At 43.9% G+C, this 15667-nt stretch overlaps 1 protein-coding gene across 14 annotated transcripts in view; it reads right to left on the reverse strand.

The window, feature by feature from the left end:
• PCDH15 (protocadherin related 15) overlaps positions 1-15667 on the reverse strand; it is a 678468-nt gene that overhangs the window by 534438 nt on the left and 128363 nt on the right. The window lies entirely within an intron of this gene.

The raw sequence follows: 15667 nt of genomic DNA on the forward strand, positions 1-15667 counted from the left end.
TGCAAACTTAACCATCTGACTATTAATCATGGGAAATCTAAAGTCCTGGTCTTTACCAGGTCTCGGAAAACTTACAGCTGGAAGTTAGATGGAGTCCAACTAGAACAGGTTTTCAAATTTAAATACCTAGGAGTCTTTTTTCATTACAACCTAAGCTGGAAGCCACAGATTCAGTATCTACTAAACAAAGGGAAAACAATACTCTATTCTCTGCTCCAATTTTTTGCGGCCGACGGAGCCTCCCACATCCCTTCTGCTTTGAAGGTATACCACGCAAAAGTGGTTTCCACCCTCTGTTATGCTGCCCCGCTCTGGGCCCCAGGGTCCAATTTAACATCGCTTGGGACATTGCAGAATCAGTTTCTCCGTCGCCTCCTGAAACTCCCCATGTGTGTGAGCAACGCAGCCATACGTTTGGAGTTAAGGATTGCATCATTGGAGACCGTCATCTGGAAGCGAGTCTTTGGCTACTGGCTGTCCAGCTGGCATAGGCTTCCCGACCATTACCTTTTTCAGTGCCTCTGGCGAGATGACTTTGTCAATCCGTGGGTAGGAAAAATCCATGCCAAACTCCTGAGCATCGGAATTTCTCCAGCGGACTCCCTAAAGATGAACTTATGCTCAGCCAAAAGCCTTATAGAGCAAAGATTAGCAGACATTGAATATCAACACAACCTGGCTTGGGGTGGGGGTGTTTGCTCCCCCAGGTATCACGGAATAACCCCACCACTTGGCCTTCCATCATACATGTCATCTCTTTCATCTGTTCCACACCGACTTGCATTTATTCGTGCAAGGTTCAATGTCCTTCCATCGAACCTGCTGAGCCACAGATTTTCTAAGGGTTTGGTGTCTCCGTTATGCGTGTGTGACGGGAAAACTGTTGAATCTCTTCCACATATAATGTTCAACTGCCCCCTACATAGCATAGCCAGGACTAAATTCCTAGGTCCTGCTCTACTGTGCTTGGTGGGCCGGCCTGTTGAGTCACACGCCGCACTACTTTTGCAGGATACAGATCCCTCGGTAACTCTGCAGGTGGCGAGATTCCTGAACGCGGTTATCTCACACACAAAAACAACTAAAAAACAACAACAACACCAAAACTAATCGGACAGTTACGATGAGAGTGCATGTCGGACCTCGTCTTCAGTTTCTTTTTCTGTGATCCGTCCCTTGGAGCTCTTTGGGCCCCAAGCTGTTATTTGGCTCTGCTCATTGACCCACCCTAGTACCGTGATGTTCACCCTTTGGCGTCGAATATATCGGTCCTTATGCCTCTGTGTTTTTATGTTTGTACATATTTTATGGGCTAATAGCCGTAAATAAATAAATTGAAATTGAATTGGGGCGGCTGGGGCAGGTGTCCCCACCCCCCCTCCCCACTTCGGAACAGCTTTCCGAAGTGGGGCGGCGGGGGCAGGTGTCCCCGCCCCCCCTCCCCACTTCGGAACAGCTTTCCGAAGTGGGGCGGCTGGGGCAGGTGTCCCCGCCCCCCCTCCCCACTTCGGAACAGCTTTCCGAAGTGGGGCGGCTGGGGCAGGTGTCCCCACCCCCCCTCCCCACTTCGGAACAGCTTTCCGAAGTGGGGCGGCTGGGGCTGGTGTCCCCACCCCCCTCCCCACTTCGGAACAGCTTTCCGAAGTGGGGCGGCGGGGGCAGGTGTCCCCGCCCCCCCTCCCCACTTCGGAACAGCTTTCCGAAGTGGGGCGGCTGGGGCAGGTGTCCCCACCCCCCTCCCCAATTCGGAACAGCTTTCCGAAGTGGGGCGGCGGGGGCAGGTGTCCCCGCCCCCCTCCCCACTTCAGAACAGCTTTCCGAAGTGGGGCGGCGGGGGCAGGTGTCCCCGCCCCCCTCCCCACTTCGGAACAGCTTTCCGAAGTGGGGCGGCTGGGGCAGGTGTCCCCACCCCCCCTCCCCACTTCGGAACAGCTTTCCGAAGTGGGGTGGCTGGGGCTGGTGTCCCCACCCCCCCTCCCCACTTCGGAACAGCTTTCCGAAGTGGGGCGGCAGGGGCAGGTGTCCCCGCCCCCCCTCCCCACTTCGGAACAGCTTTCCGAAGTGGGGCGGCGGGGGCAGGTGTCCCCGCCCCCCCTCCCCACTTCGGAACAGCTTTCCGAAGTGGGGCGGCTGGGGCAGGTGTCCCCACCCCCCCTCCCCACTTCGTAACAGCTTTCCGAAGTGGGGCGGCTGGGGCAGGTGTCCCCCCCTCCCCACTTCGGAACAGCTTTCCGAAGTGGGGCGGCGGGGGCAGGTGTCCCCGCCCCCCCTCCCCACTTTGGAACAGCTTTCCGAAGTGGGGCGGCTGGGGCGGGTGTCCCCGCCCCCCCCGCCCCACTTCGGAACAGCTTTCCGAAGTGGGGCGGCTGGGGCAGGTGTCCCCACCCCCCCTCCCCACTTCGGAACAGCTTTCCGAAGTGGGGCGGCTGGGGCGGGTGTCCCCACCCCCCCTCCCCACTTCGGAACAGCATTTTAAAATCTCCCCGTGTCCCGGGAAGATTTTAAAATGCTGGGGGTCGGGCTGCCGACCCCCAGCATTTTAAAACCTTCCCGGGACACGGGGAGATTTTAAAATGCTGGGGTTCGGCAGCGCTTCGCTCCCGACCCCCAGCATTTTAAAACCTTCCCGGGACACGGGGAGATTTTAAAATGCTGGGGGTCGGCAGCGCTTCGCTCCCGACCCCCAGCATTTTAAAATCTCCCCGGGACAGGGGGAGATTTTAAAATGCTGGGGGTCGGCAGCTAACGCTTCGCTCCCGACCCCCAGCATTTTAAAACCTTCCCAGGACACGGGGAGATTTTAAAATGCTGGGGGTCGGCAGCTAACGCTTCGCTCCCGACCCCCAGCATTTTAAAATCTCCCCGGGACAGAGACTTCTCTGCTGTCCCTTGGAGATTTTAAAATGCTGGGGGTCGGCAGCGAACGCTTCGCTCCCGCCCGCCAGCATTTTAAGATCGCCCGGGGCAGGCGGGGGGGGGGGAAGGCAGGCGGGGGGGGGAGCAAAGACTTTTGCCCCCCGCCGGCCTTCAGAAGAGGTCCTCTTCTGAAGGCCGGCTGTGGGCGAAAGTCTTTGCTCCCGACCGCCAGCATTTCCCTATGGGCTTTCGTCTTGCGATGCAAGCCCATAGGGAAATTCGTCTTGCGAAGCGCCTCCAAAACAGAAAACCCTTTCGTCTTGCGGGTTTTCCGTCTTGCGAGGCATTCGTCTTGCGGGGTACCACTGTATAACAATTGGGAATACTGAGGAAAAAGGAATAAAACTATTTGTCTTCTTAGAAAGAAGAAGATGGGACTCCATTTTGGCATCTCATACCATAAAGTTTGCAGTGTTTGTATCTACAGCCTTTGATAAAGTTGATTCAAACTGTGTATCAGGAGCACAATAATAGTTTCACTCCTATATACAGGGTTGGTACCAGGAAATAGCTTTGGGAGACTACTGTTTGTACCTCTTGTATGTCTGGTTGGCATCAGTAGTGAATTTGATGCCCTACAAATGTTATTGGCCACTCTGGAATGGAAATCCAGCAAATAAAAGTGAAACCATGGAGAGTTTTACTCCAGTGTGTCAACATCCTGTCCCCCACTCCCCAACATCTCTGAATATTCCAGAAAATCATTTATGATTGCTGTAATCCCTCAGTATTGTCAATGAATTCAAGTTTGCTAACAGAAAGGTGATACCCTGTATAAATGTGAAGAAAGTAACAAATATACAACCAAAGAATCCACAAGAAAAGAAGAAGAAATAAAACCCTACTAGAGAGAGATCTGGTCTAAAGGCTTAATGAAAATATTGCATAGCTTTCTATCATAGCCACTAGAAGTAATATTATCAATGAAATTGTAATAAAAGATATATCAGAAGACGTCAGTACGTCAATCAAAAGGCACGAAATAAGAAAGCAGATGGAAGGGATAAAATTCAGTATTGCTAGTAGAAATGTTTTTGTTTTTTTTTAAAGTACACACAAAACCTAGCAGTATTGTTCAGTATCCAAAACATTTATCATCCTTTCTGCACTTTGGAACAAGTGTTTTTCCCCTGTGAGGGGATGCTGATACAACTGCTTGCCATGGGTGCAAGGGGTCCTAGATACGCCTCTGCTCATTAAAGTCAACCATGTGTGACTGGTGAGGAGAGGTGAGGAAAGCCCCATTGTGGAAGTCCTTGCATGGAGCTCAGCTGACATGACTCCTTAGGTGAATCTCACCCTCTGCATAGACAACTGAGAAAAGAACAAGTACTCAGTCTCCACTGATTTTAGAATAGAATGCCAAGTATGCACAGTCAGAGACTCCTTATAGTAGTGAAAGCTGAGCTTACAGCCAAGAATAAAATTAATGCATTTTACACCAAGGCAGTCCTGTGGATTACACTCAGTGGATTTAATTAAGTGGTCTGATGCTGGTTTCAATGTGCTTGATGGATTAACCTGCACAATCATGACAAAGTTCAGAATGCATCATCCAAATGCCAAATTGGAAGGGCTATACATCTAAAGCTCTGAAGGAAGTAGACAAAACACATACATATGTGAACTCTGCAAAAATCTGCTAGCAGAATGCTGAAACTACTTCAGGACAATGGACTACCCAATTCTCCAAGCAGTGATCAAGGCTGATCAGTGAAGGATTATGCCAGCCAGTCTCAGCACTGATAAAAGGAATAACTGAAAGATGGAAATCCAAAGCCCTACATGGGAAAAATGAAGAAAGATTTTGCAGAAGGAATGTGGCTGTAGCCTTATCAGTAAAATAGCTAAAAGCAGGTCAACTTAGAAGCACAAATTTAAAAATAGAACGTTTTATTACAGACAGTCAAGACTAATCACTACTAATAACAAGAAATGTATATAAACAAAAAACACAGATACAGACACAAAGATAAACTAAACATTATATGAATTATCTGCCTTTGTGAAACCAGTTAGAATATCTCAACAGACTGCACCAATCATTCTTAAACAGCTAGAGCACTAACTGAACATTTTAGTTCCTGTGCAGAGCCATATGAGAGCAAAACCACGCTGAGTAGCCCCACACAATCAAAGTCCCCTCTACTAGCATGATGTACACATCTGTTTGAAGGGTCCTTCAGACATACAGCTGTATGTGCAAAGGCTTCCATGGGACCCCCAATCCTTCAGGCTTCCAACTCTTGTGGGAGCCTTTTTATGTACAGTGATACCTTGGTTTACCCCTTCATGGATACGCCTTGTCATGGCGAAGGGGCTTGAATAACTCAGAGAAGCTATGAGCTCTGCCATGCAGGGCCACCCAAGATGGACAGGTCATAGCCGAGAGTTTAGACTAAATGTATTCAACCTGGAGAAGGAACTGGCAAACCACTCCAGTATTTTGCCAAGAAAACTCCATGGACATTAAAAAAAAAGGAGAAGCTTTGAGCAGAAAGCGAGAGTTTCCAAGGCAAGCTTTGGTTCATGGGGTCATGGTCAGTCGAACACGACTAAGACGACTAAACAAAAACCTTGGTTTAAGAACAGCTTAGTTTATGAACAATTTGGATTAAGAATGCTACAAACCCGGAAGTAGGTGTTTTGGTTTGTGAAATTTGCCCTGGAAGAAGTTCGTAAACCCAGGCACCACTGCATAACTGTATGCATGAAGACTGCTCCCTAAAGATGTTTAGGTAGTATGTGCAAACAGTAGGAGAGTGTGCTTTTCAGTGTGAAAGGAAGGGCAACCCCAAGCATATGCTCTATATGGAAATAAAAAGCCTGTATAGCACTAATACACATAAACCCAACTGATTAATTTAGAACTACCCCATTAATACAAATACAGACTTTGAATTTAAGGTAGGTTACCTCCCTTGAGGGGACGCGGGTGGCGCTGTGGGTAAAACCTCAGTGCCTAGGACTTGCCGATCGTATGGTCGGCGGTTCGAATCCCTGCGGCGGGGTGAGCTCCCATCGTTCGGTCCCAGCTCCTGCCCACCTCGCAGTTTGAAAGCACTCTTAAGTGCAAGTAGATAAATAGGTACCGCTTTATAGCAGGAAGGTAAACGGTGTTTCCGTGTGCTGCGCTGGTGCTGGCTCACCAGACCAGCTTCATCAGGCTGGCCACATGACCCGGAAGTGTCTCCGGACAGTGCTGGGCCCCGGCCTCTTGAGTGAGATGGGCACGCAACCCCAGAGTCGGTCACGACTGGCCTGTACGGGCAGGGGTACCTTTGCCTTTACCTTTTACCTCCCTTGAAGTCACATGCAATACAGCCACTAAAAAGCCAATGGGAAGATCAGGAGACCCTGTTAAACAGTGTGGGATAGGGGCACATTGTGGAGGAGGAAGGGATGGGAAACTTTCATTCAGTGAACTTTCTTACAATAACAGCTTAGGATCCATGCCCAATTTGGGATTATTCCCACCATGACACTCAGCAGTCACCTATGCGCTACCCCACATTGTTCAAGATGCAGGATGATCCTTAACCTTCTGTAGAGGCTTTGGAGGGCGCAGCTAGTGGAAAACTTTCCTCCCATTAACATTATTTAGTTAACCATTCCCCGATTTCCCTTGCCCTGGAGGGGGGGGGGAGGTTTTAAAAAGTTGCATTTGCTTGCAGGTGTCTTTATTCTTATATTTCAATGGGCATAATACATAGTAATAAAATGGATTATTTCCTTCATTGAAAATGCAGTCACCAAGAACGTTTTGCAATTTTCCTTGTGCTTTTCTAGATTGTGGCGTTTCTTTTAGCCTACATGTTACTTGCTCTTTCTTTCAAAGCAGTATTTTTGGCTGTTACAAAAGTATGCAATTATCCTTAGGGTTATTAGCTGTGCTTCCATTTAGAGTGGGCACTGTAGCGACTTTAATTCTGCAAGTCATAAATCAAGGGCTGCTGTAAAGCAAAAGCTGATAGTTTCACTTTCCTGTTGATGGGGATATATGTATGCGGGTCCCCACCCTGGATGGTTTTATGCCCTAGGGCATGCTTGGTTTTTAGTATAACAGCAATAATGAATTCTGAGTCATCTTGCCAAAGCTCATAATTCCTTGGTTCTAAAGAGAAGAAGCCTTGGCCACTTGACATCTTCACCTTAAATATGGAGCAAGTTAGGGATAGGTAAATCTGTCAGTTCGAATTTCACAGATTCTCATTTTTTGAGTCTTAGGTTCAGTTCTTCACACCAGTTTCTTTTTTAAAAAACTATTAGGTTAATTCATTTTAAAATTAATTAAAAGCTTATTGGCATAAACACATACATAATACAATAAAAATGATGGATACGGCAAATAAAAATAGTTGTAAAAGTAGAAAAATAAAACACAGATACAGAGGAGGGGTTAAAACCCCCAATAAACTACTGAAAATATAGTGCCACATTCAATTGTTGCATATGAGAATAAAAAGATGGGTCAATTCAGTTCTCAGTAAAACCTCTCCATATACTTGTCTATAGATCAAGGGGTTTGGTGGGCTGTTCAGTTGAGTTAGCATAGGAGAGAAAATTATACCATATAAAGTAAAAAGGGTCCATTTCCGAAGAACCATTAAGGAATCTCCGTTTATATGTCAGGTGTTCTGACAATGTTGCAGAACACCTGACATATAAACGGAGATTCCTTAATGGCATACTTTCTCTGGCCACTCCTCCTAAGAGGGAGGTGATTTGGATAATTCATCAGCATTTTACAGTGAATGTTTTCTATTCCTTCTTGGTCTGCTCACCAGGCCCTGCCCCCAGCAACGCTGTGGATTGGCACGTTTGAATATGTGTCCCCCAATGGTCCATGGTGCCAGGAAGGCTGGCCAGCTCTAGCCAATCCAGCGTGTCTCAAGGGGCAACGGGGGTGCAGCGTGGCAGTCCACAAATGGCGCCCACAGTTAGATGTGTGAGCGATTAATACCATACATATTTCCCACCCCCCAAAAAATTTACCCAATAATAACGTCATGCATTTTGGTATGTTATTTTCACTAACATTTGCATTTCTATGGTATATGAATTGCAAAACTGAGAAAAGCATTGTATTTTTTATTGATGGTTGTGTTTTTGTTGACACCAGGTTTCTGAAAGTGGAGACAGGATGTTTGTGTTACTGTGTTCCATGAAGTGGGACTATTGTTCTTTGTTCTTTTTCTCTTTGCTGTCTGATGCTAGAGAGACAGGGAGCCATGTTGCAGTGCTCCATGTGTGTTTATATGTAAATAAAGTTGATAAGCCAAAATGCTGAGTTGCTGAGGTCTGTCACTCACGTTGCAAAGACTCTGCTGATCCCTAAGTGTGCCGGTGTTGGTTGGCATTGGTCGCTGTGATGTTCGGGCAGAAGAAAGCTTTTGAAGCTCCCAAACGATCGACCAGGGGAAGAGAACATGCCAGTCGGGCATGTGTCTCTGCCAGGGTCCTACTCAAGTGTAGGCTGAACTCCAGACACCTCCATGGGATTCATGACAGCTACCATTTGCCACTGTTCCAAATACATATGCTGTAGTTTTGACCTGGGAGAAAGGAACTAAATGTGGCAGCTTTCCATATATGAAATTTGAAAGAAATCAGCCATAAACTAATTGTGCCATCATAAAGATTTGAACAAAACAAAGAACTGTCCTGTCCCTACCCTTTGCTAAAAGCCCTACATTTCCATTTAAGTGGGACCGACAACTTCCTTTGCCACAATAAAATAAAGCATGCCGCAGCAAATGCGGCCTAACTCTTTCCATTCTCAAGACACCTCAATCAAGAAATCCATTTCAAGGTACACTCCATTAACACATATTGTGTTCAGCCCATTAAGCACTGCCACTGTGACATTCCAAAACAAATATTTGTTTTTAAAATATGTGCTTGAAAACTGGAGTGGAATTATAAAAGGAGTTCTGTTTGAACACCGTATTTTCTGAGGCAAAATAATATTATCCTTCATCTTAATTTTGTTTGTCCCATCATGCAGAAAACGCTGATCTTTACGTGGAACCGTTCTCTGTTAAGACCTTTGTTCTTGCAGCTTCAGATGGTTTCTTTGTTTTGCTAACATTAGTAATGCCACTACATGCTGAGACAAGTGCAAACAACAAATGTGCAAATGGAGTGCTCTTTACTTACTTCTCTCTACACAGGTTAAAACAATACAAGTAATGTTCCTAAATTGTTTACTTCATCAAAACATCTTCCCTTCAACTCCAAAAGATAGACTGGAGACAGTAAAAAGGTAAAGGGGCCCCTGACCATTAGGTCCAGTCGTGACCGACTCTGGGGTTGCGGCACTCATCTCACTTTATCGGCCGAGGGAGCCGGCGTACAGCTTCCGGGTCATGTGGCCAGCATGACTAAGCCGCTTCTGGCGAACCAGAGCAGCGCACGGAAACGCCGTTTACCTTCCCGCCGGAGCGGTACCTATTTATCTACTTGCACTTTGATGTGCTTTTGAACTGCTAGGTTGGCAGGAGCAGGGACCGAGCAAGGGGAGCTCACCCCGTTGCGGGGATTCGAACCGCTGACCTTCTGATTGGCAAGCCCTAGGCTCTGTGGTTTAACCCACAGCGCCACCCGTGTCCCTCATTGGAGACAGTACCTCAAGGTAATTTTATCTCCTTCTTTTTTAAGAACCACAGAAGATACGTAGATTTAACTGACACCCACAGAATAACACTAACTTTTTATTCCAGTGTGGGTAAGCCCATTGGTATGCTCTAGATCAGCCTTTTCCAAACTGCTTAGGACTACAGCCGACATCTAACACCTGTGCTCAAAGACCTATACTGGTTGCTGATTTGCTGCTGGGTGAAATGGAATCTGTATCAGCATGGGAGAAACATTACTATGAAATAAAACACTCCCTATACAATGTTGGGCTCAGGCTATTTGGGGCTTTATCAATATAGGTGGAATCTACACAAATATAAAATAATGCTGTGGAAATGCTTTTAAAAAAATGTTTTAAAAAATATGAGGAATTTGCTATTAGTTCACCATAGCCATCTAATGTCACATTTGTATAATGCACTTAAAACACACTTAAAACATTATATTTGCAGCTGTATAGCTGAGTCCAAAATGTAAGAAATAGAGCTCAAATCTCTCATTATCAATAACCCAAGGCAAGCTTGTCCACAAATATGCTATTTCATTTCTGTTAGCATATGTAGAAGCAAACCATTTTTAAAAAAGAGTTAATGCTTACTAAGGGTCATCATTGCTCACAAATTGACACTGAAGTTAAGAAACAAAGCTCTATCTGGATATTTATTTTAGGCTTCATTCAGACCTTTGAGATTGCACATTCAGTACAAATGCAGTCTATGATACCTTTCCTTAAGTTCTGAAATATGTATTTTCCTTCAGTTCTGGACCTGATCTTAGGCACTTAGTTACCTACACTGGTATCTCCATTGACAAAGACTTCCATGACAAGCACCGCATAAGGTCAGGTTGAAAAAGGGAGAACTCAGTCCTTCAGACTTCCCAGCTTAAACATTAACACAGTGCTATTTGTCTTAAAAGTATGCTGAAAAGGAGGAGCAGAAATGCAACTCTAAAATTATGCTGGAGACAGTACAGTATAAAAATGTACTAGTTTTTCAGACAATACAGGGATAAGAATAATCTTTGTAGTCATAGCAGCAGTAAACTTTTATTTTCTAAGCTTAAAAACACAAGAAAATACTCATAAGGTTTTCATTTCACATCCCTTTCCAAACTTCACTCTATATGTGTGGTTTTTGAAATCACTATAAAAGACTGGATTCTGAAACTTCATGTTATAAAGATTGATTTTCATCTTGAAAATGTTGAATTCTGCTTGTAATGGTCAGAAAGGTTTTCTGAAACAGCAAAGTTCAAAAAGTCATCAACCTGACAGATCTTTGACACATCATGATAGGTGCAGCAGATCTACTACTTTATTGCCAGAAATGTCCTTCAACGGAATGAGGCAATCAATGAAGAATAATAAATCTCACCTGGAGAGAAGAACCATAGATAGTTGTAAATGTATGAGAGGAGGAACACTGTTGGCATTTTTCATCTCTGGGAGATTGACATCTGTTTTTTAAAACCCAATACTTCATTATTTCACTCTCTTATTTTTCTTCTGTCATGCATGACATACCCTGAACTGCAGGTTCCATATAAAGGCACTTGGATAGGCAACTGGGAGTCCAGGTGCCAAATCATCCACATCCACATGCAACTTCACCCACCCACCCAATCCAAAGGGTAAGCTTTATGATATACTTTATTATGCTTCTCAGTCACTTTCTCCCAAGCTGAGATACAGGCCTATTTATCCTCCATTTCCTGATCTTGACGTTAGCTATTATTATTATTATTATTATTATTATTATTATTATTATTAGCTACTTTCTCTTCAGCTTCTCACTCTGTACGCGCGCACACACAAACACACACACACAGCCAAAGTACAGTGAAATGTTAGTAAGCAACTGTGTGGTATTGAAAGACAGAGCTCTCCCAAAGCTTCTCAGGCAATGCAGCTGTTGAAAAAGTCCCTACATCTTGGCTTGTGGGTGTGCCCAATTATTATTGCCCCCTCAGCCCTTATTCAGTTGAAGATACGGCTTCACTTAAAATTTAGTCACCACGTTAGGATCTAGTGTTCATGCAAGACACTACCCATTTTTGTAAGTAACCTCAAAATAAATAATTATTTGTAACACTTAAAAGGGAGCATAAACTGGGGATTCTTCACAAGAGGCATTCTTCCAACCAGTGAAACTTACCCTATTTATCGACTTCTCTGTGTCAGTCACTAAAGTGACAAGCTACTTCTACTGTATCATCTGGTGAATTATGCCCCCATCGTCATGGAAGAGGCACTGTTATTGATTAACACTACATCAAGGTCCTTACTTCAAGTGCAGTGTGGATGCGTTTAATTTTCTTTCAGAACAAACCCATATTTGAGATTAATTATAGTAAGCCTGGAAGGGTAAAACTTACATTCATTCACTGGAGCAATTCACAAGGAGTACTGAGGTGATTTATAACTAACAATTCACACCATAGCCTCATATACACTTCATGTAACAGCCTCCATGTTCGTAAACCAGCAGGTGGGAGAACTCCAAACACAATCCTGGGTTGTATCATTTGCTTATATTACCAATAGCAAACTTGCAAATTCCACACAAATAAGGCAATTGAAATATAGCTTAGTATGCAAGCAGAAAGCACATTTAATGTTTGTTATAACCCAATAAAACAAACGAGTGTTTTATGTTTCAGGTGGATGGCAATTTCTGGATGCGTAGGATGTCAGGAATACATTCAAACATATGTATAAACAGTGCTTTTTTTTCTTCTTCTAAAAAAATAGGTGCTGGTATTCACCGTGAAGTGAGTTCTACACTTTTTGGTACTTCATACCCTTGAGTACCCCCTGAAAAAGAGCACTGTATAATTCCACCAGGAGACCTATTTTCCTTTCACTTACATACAAAGCGTTGCATTTAACCAAGTCAGGAAATGCCATGTTTCTCTGCCCCAATGAACAGTATTGCACATGAACACAGGAGTTGACAAGCTTCAATGCTAAATCCTAAGGCGATTATCAGCCTCCCCAAATAATTCCCTCTTGCTAAGGCACATTTGGCAATGGGCAGTCAGTATAAAGGCAAGATGTCCCCATTGGAACTGTGCCTGAACTAAAGTAGCTGATTTGCTTTGATGATGCCATGGCAAGTTTACCTGTCAGCAGCTTAATGTTAGAACACATGGTTTGCATGAGGCTTTAGTACCCAGCATCTCTAGGGGTAATGGGAAAGAACGCTCTCTGGTATCCTGAAGAGTCACAACAACAACAACAACAACAACAACAACAACAACAACAACAACAACAACAACAATTTATTATTTATACCCTGCTCATCTGGCTGGGTTTCCCCAGCCACTCTGGGTAGCTCCCAACAGAATATTAAAAACACGATAAAACATCAAACATTTAAAACTTCACCAAATAGGGCTGCCTTCAGATGTTTTCTAAATCAAAGTAATTCAGGGGAAGGAACCAGAACCCTGAGATCCAACAAATGGAATCCATTGCAAAAGAGGCACACTTAGAATTAAAACATTTTCAGTCTGCTGCTGTTCATTATTGAATTCTCTTCATCTACTAGGCTGCCCTGCTGGCCTCCTTTATTTTTATTATTATTATTGGACAGCTACCAATATGTCCAGCTTTTGCCAAAATAGCTTGCCCTGTGTTTTATCTGAAGCCACATACTTTGACAGTCTTACAAAGGTCTGGGGGGAAGCAGCTAACACTGACACATTAAAGCGGACAGGAAAAACCATATTGTATTATTATTATTATTATTATTATTATTATTATTATTATTATTATTACATTAAAAATGTGACACATATATACATATAATCCCACTATACATTTAAACTGGGGGGGGGGGGTTCTGTACCAATCATTTTACCTCACCTTTTCATTTACCAAATGTCCAAGACAATTTGAAACATAACCATCCAACTTAAAAGGACTATAGCAGGGATGTCCAACAGGTCACTCACAATCTACTGGTAGATCCCTGTGAGGTTTTGGTAGATCGCGGTCGATCTCTGACTCCTGCCCCGCCCCCTCGCCCTCCCTCCATTGTTGTATGATCTCTGGAAGATGGCGCTTTCTCTGTGCTGCTGTTTTGATCCATAGCGATCTTTTTGTCAGTGATTTTACCCCTTTGTCCCTTGCCTTTAACTCCCCGCATGGAACCCAAAGCCTTTTTTGTAACCCCAAAAAAGTGGGGCCTTTCTCCTCCCCCCAAAAATGGAGGTAGATCACTGCCAGTTTTTAATTCTGAAAGTAGATCGCAGTCTCTTGAGAGTTGGCCACCCCTGAACTATAGAAACAGAAATAGCACTAACAGCTCTAGCCATTGTTGGCTGATGTCGATAAAAGTCACACGAAATGAAATCACTATGGTGAGCTTAGGAAATACGTCCTCATCTGTTTATGCTTCTGCTCCTGACAGTCTCTTTATGGCAGTAATAGCAGCCCACCTGTGCTAGGGTGTTCTAAAACCTGCTATGTGTCTGTCAGATATGCCAAAGAACATCTTATGCTGCAGATGACAAATGCAGTAGTACTTGTGACATTTAATCCCATTAGCCTGTAATGAACAGTTACCCCTGGGAAGATGATAAACAAGTATTATTTCCCACTCAGAGGATTTTATCTTCGTTGCCTTTTCAATCCTGGCTTCTTGGTTTTTGGTGTTTTTTTAAAGTCTTTATTAGCAAAACTGTTTCCCCATGTCTATCATGCCTTATTATGCAGGGAATCCATTCAACTGGCATCACATTGCTGCTGTGTACAGCAATCTTCCACGGCAAAATGTTGCCAGGAAGAAAAGAATGAAAAAGAATGAAAACCAGGATTCTGTCTCCTCTAATGCATTATAGGAGCTGCACTGTATTGAGAGCATTTGCTGAATCAAGGTTGTATCTATACAAATAGGTCCAAACTGGAAAGGCCTTCAGTCTTTGAAGAATCACAGACATTTTAGCAATAGATTAAAGCTATGGTGGCTTTGCTCCGTGAAGATACTCAGCATGCAGAAAAGGACACATAACCCACAATGTATGATTAACAGCATAAGAGCTACAAAACATAGAGGCTGCAGTTTTTCCTGAGCACACATGAAAAGGCATCCTTACTAGCAAAAATGAACACTAAATACATAAGAAACTCCTTAGTTAACCCCTGCATAGATTGCCACTGTCCTGTTAAATCCTAGAGACTGGATCAAAGACTGTTTTTGCTCCACAGACAGCAGAATGCAGAGCAAACTCTTGTCAACACAAGACAAAGTTGAACAGAGAGTTCTCAGAGGTCCTAAAATAGAGGGGAAACAGCAGCTCACTGTAATCAAGATGAAGATGAACTGAAGAATGGAGAAATAGGACAACAATTTTTTCTCCCTGTAAGGAATGGGCTTTAAAAAACCCCAGCTTTAAACTGACAAGAGAGGGAGAGAGGCAGACAGCAGCAAAAGTCTTAGCACCTTGGGATGAGCTGTCAGACAAACTACAGATACAAAGGCACAGGACTAAGTTAGGTGATATACAAAAGAAAGCTAAAGAAAACTCATTTAGAAGCTAGAGAAACGGACTGGACTTGTCTGCTCCAGAACCAAAGGACTGTGGGTGGAAGAAACAAGAAGGATTTAAATCACAGGGACATGATAAAAAAGCAGGAACACTAAATGACTAAGTCCCACAAGGTGTCCCACTTTTCCTTAGGATGTGCCTAATCACATACATTAAACAAAGCATAAGCAAACAATCAGAACATCATCATGGGCACATGGATTTGAAGATATAATAATTCTGTAGTAGCAATTGTACATCAATATTTATATTCAGAAGTATTATTTCATGTAATTTGACACTGTGTGAAAAGAGGGGGGAAGATTTTTTTTTTAACAAGTTCTTCTTACAAGTCATTGTGAAAGCTGGCTGCTGAACATTCCCTATGAAGGCACATAATGATAGCTTCATCAAATCACATTGAGCATTATTCAAGAGCAGGCATTTTCAAAGTACCACTTCATGCAGTCACAGCCATCACAGATGCAATTGTTTAAACTGTGTTCTACACCCCACTCCCCATTCTTAAAAGACTTGCACAGTGCGAAATTCTGTATAACACTTCTGAAATATTTACAAT

This window comes from Podarcis bocagei (genome assembly GCF_964188305.1).
Source record: "Podarcis bocagei genome assembly, chromosome: 4".
Classification (NCBI taxonomy): domain Eukaryota; kingdom Metazoa; phylum Chordata; class Lepidosauria; order Squamata; family Lacertidae; genus Podarcis; species Podarcis bocagei.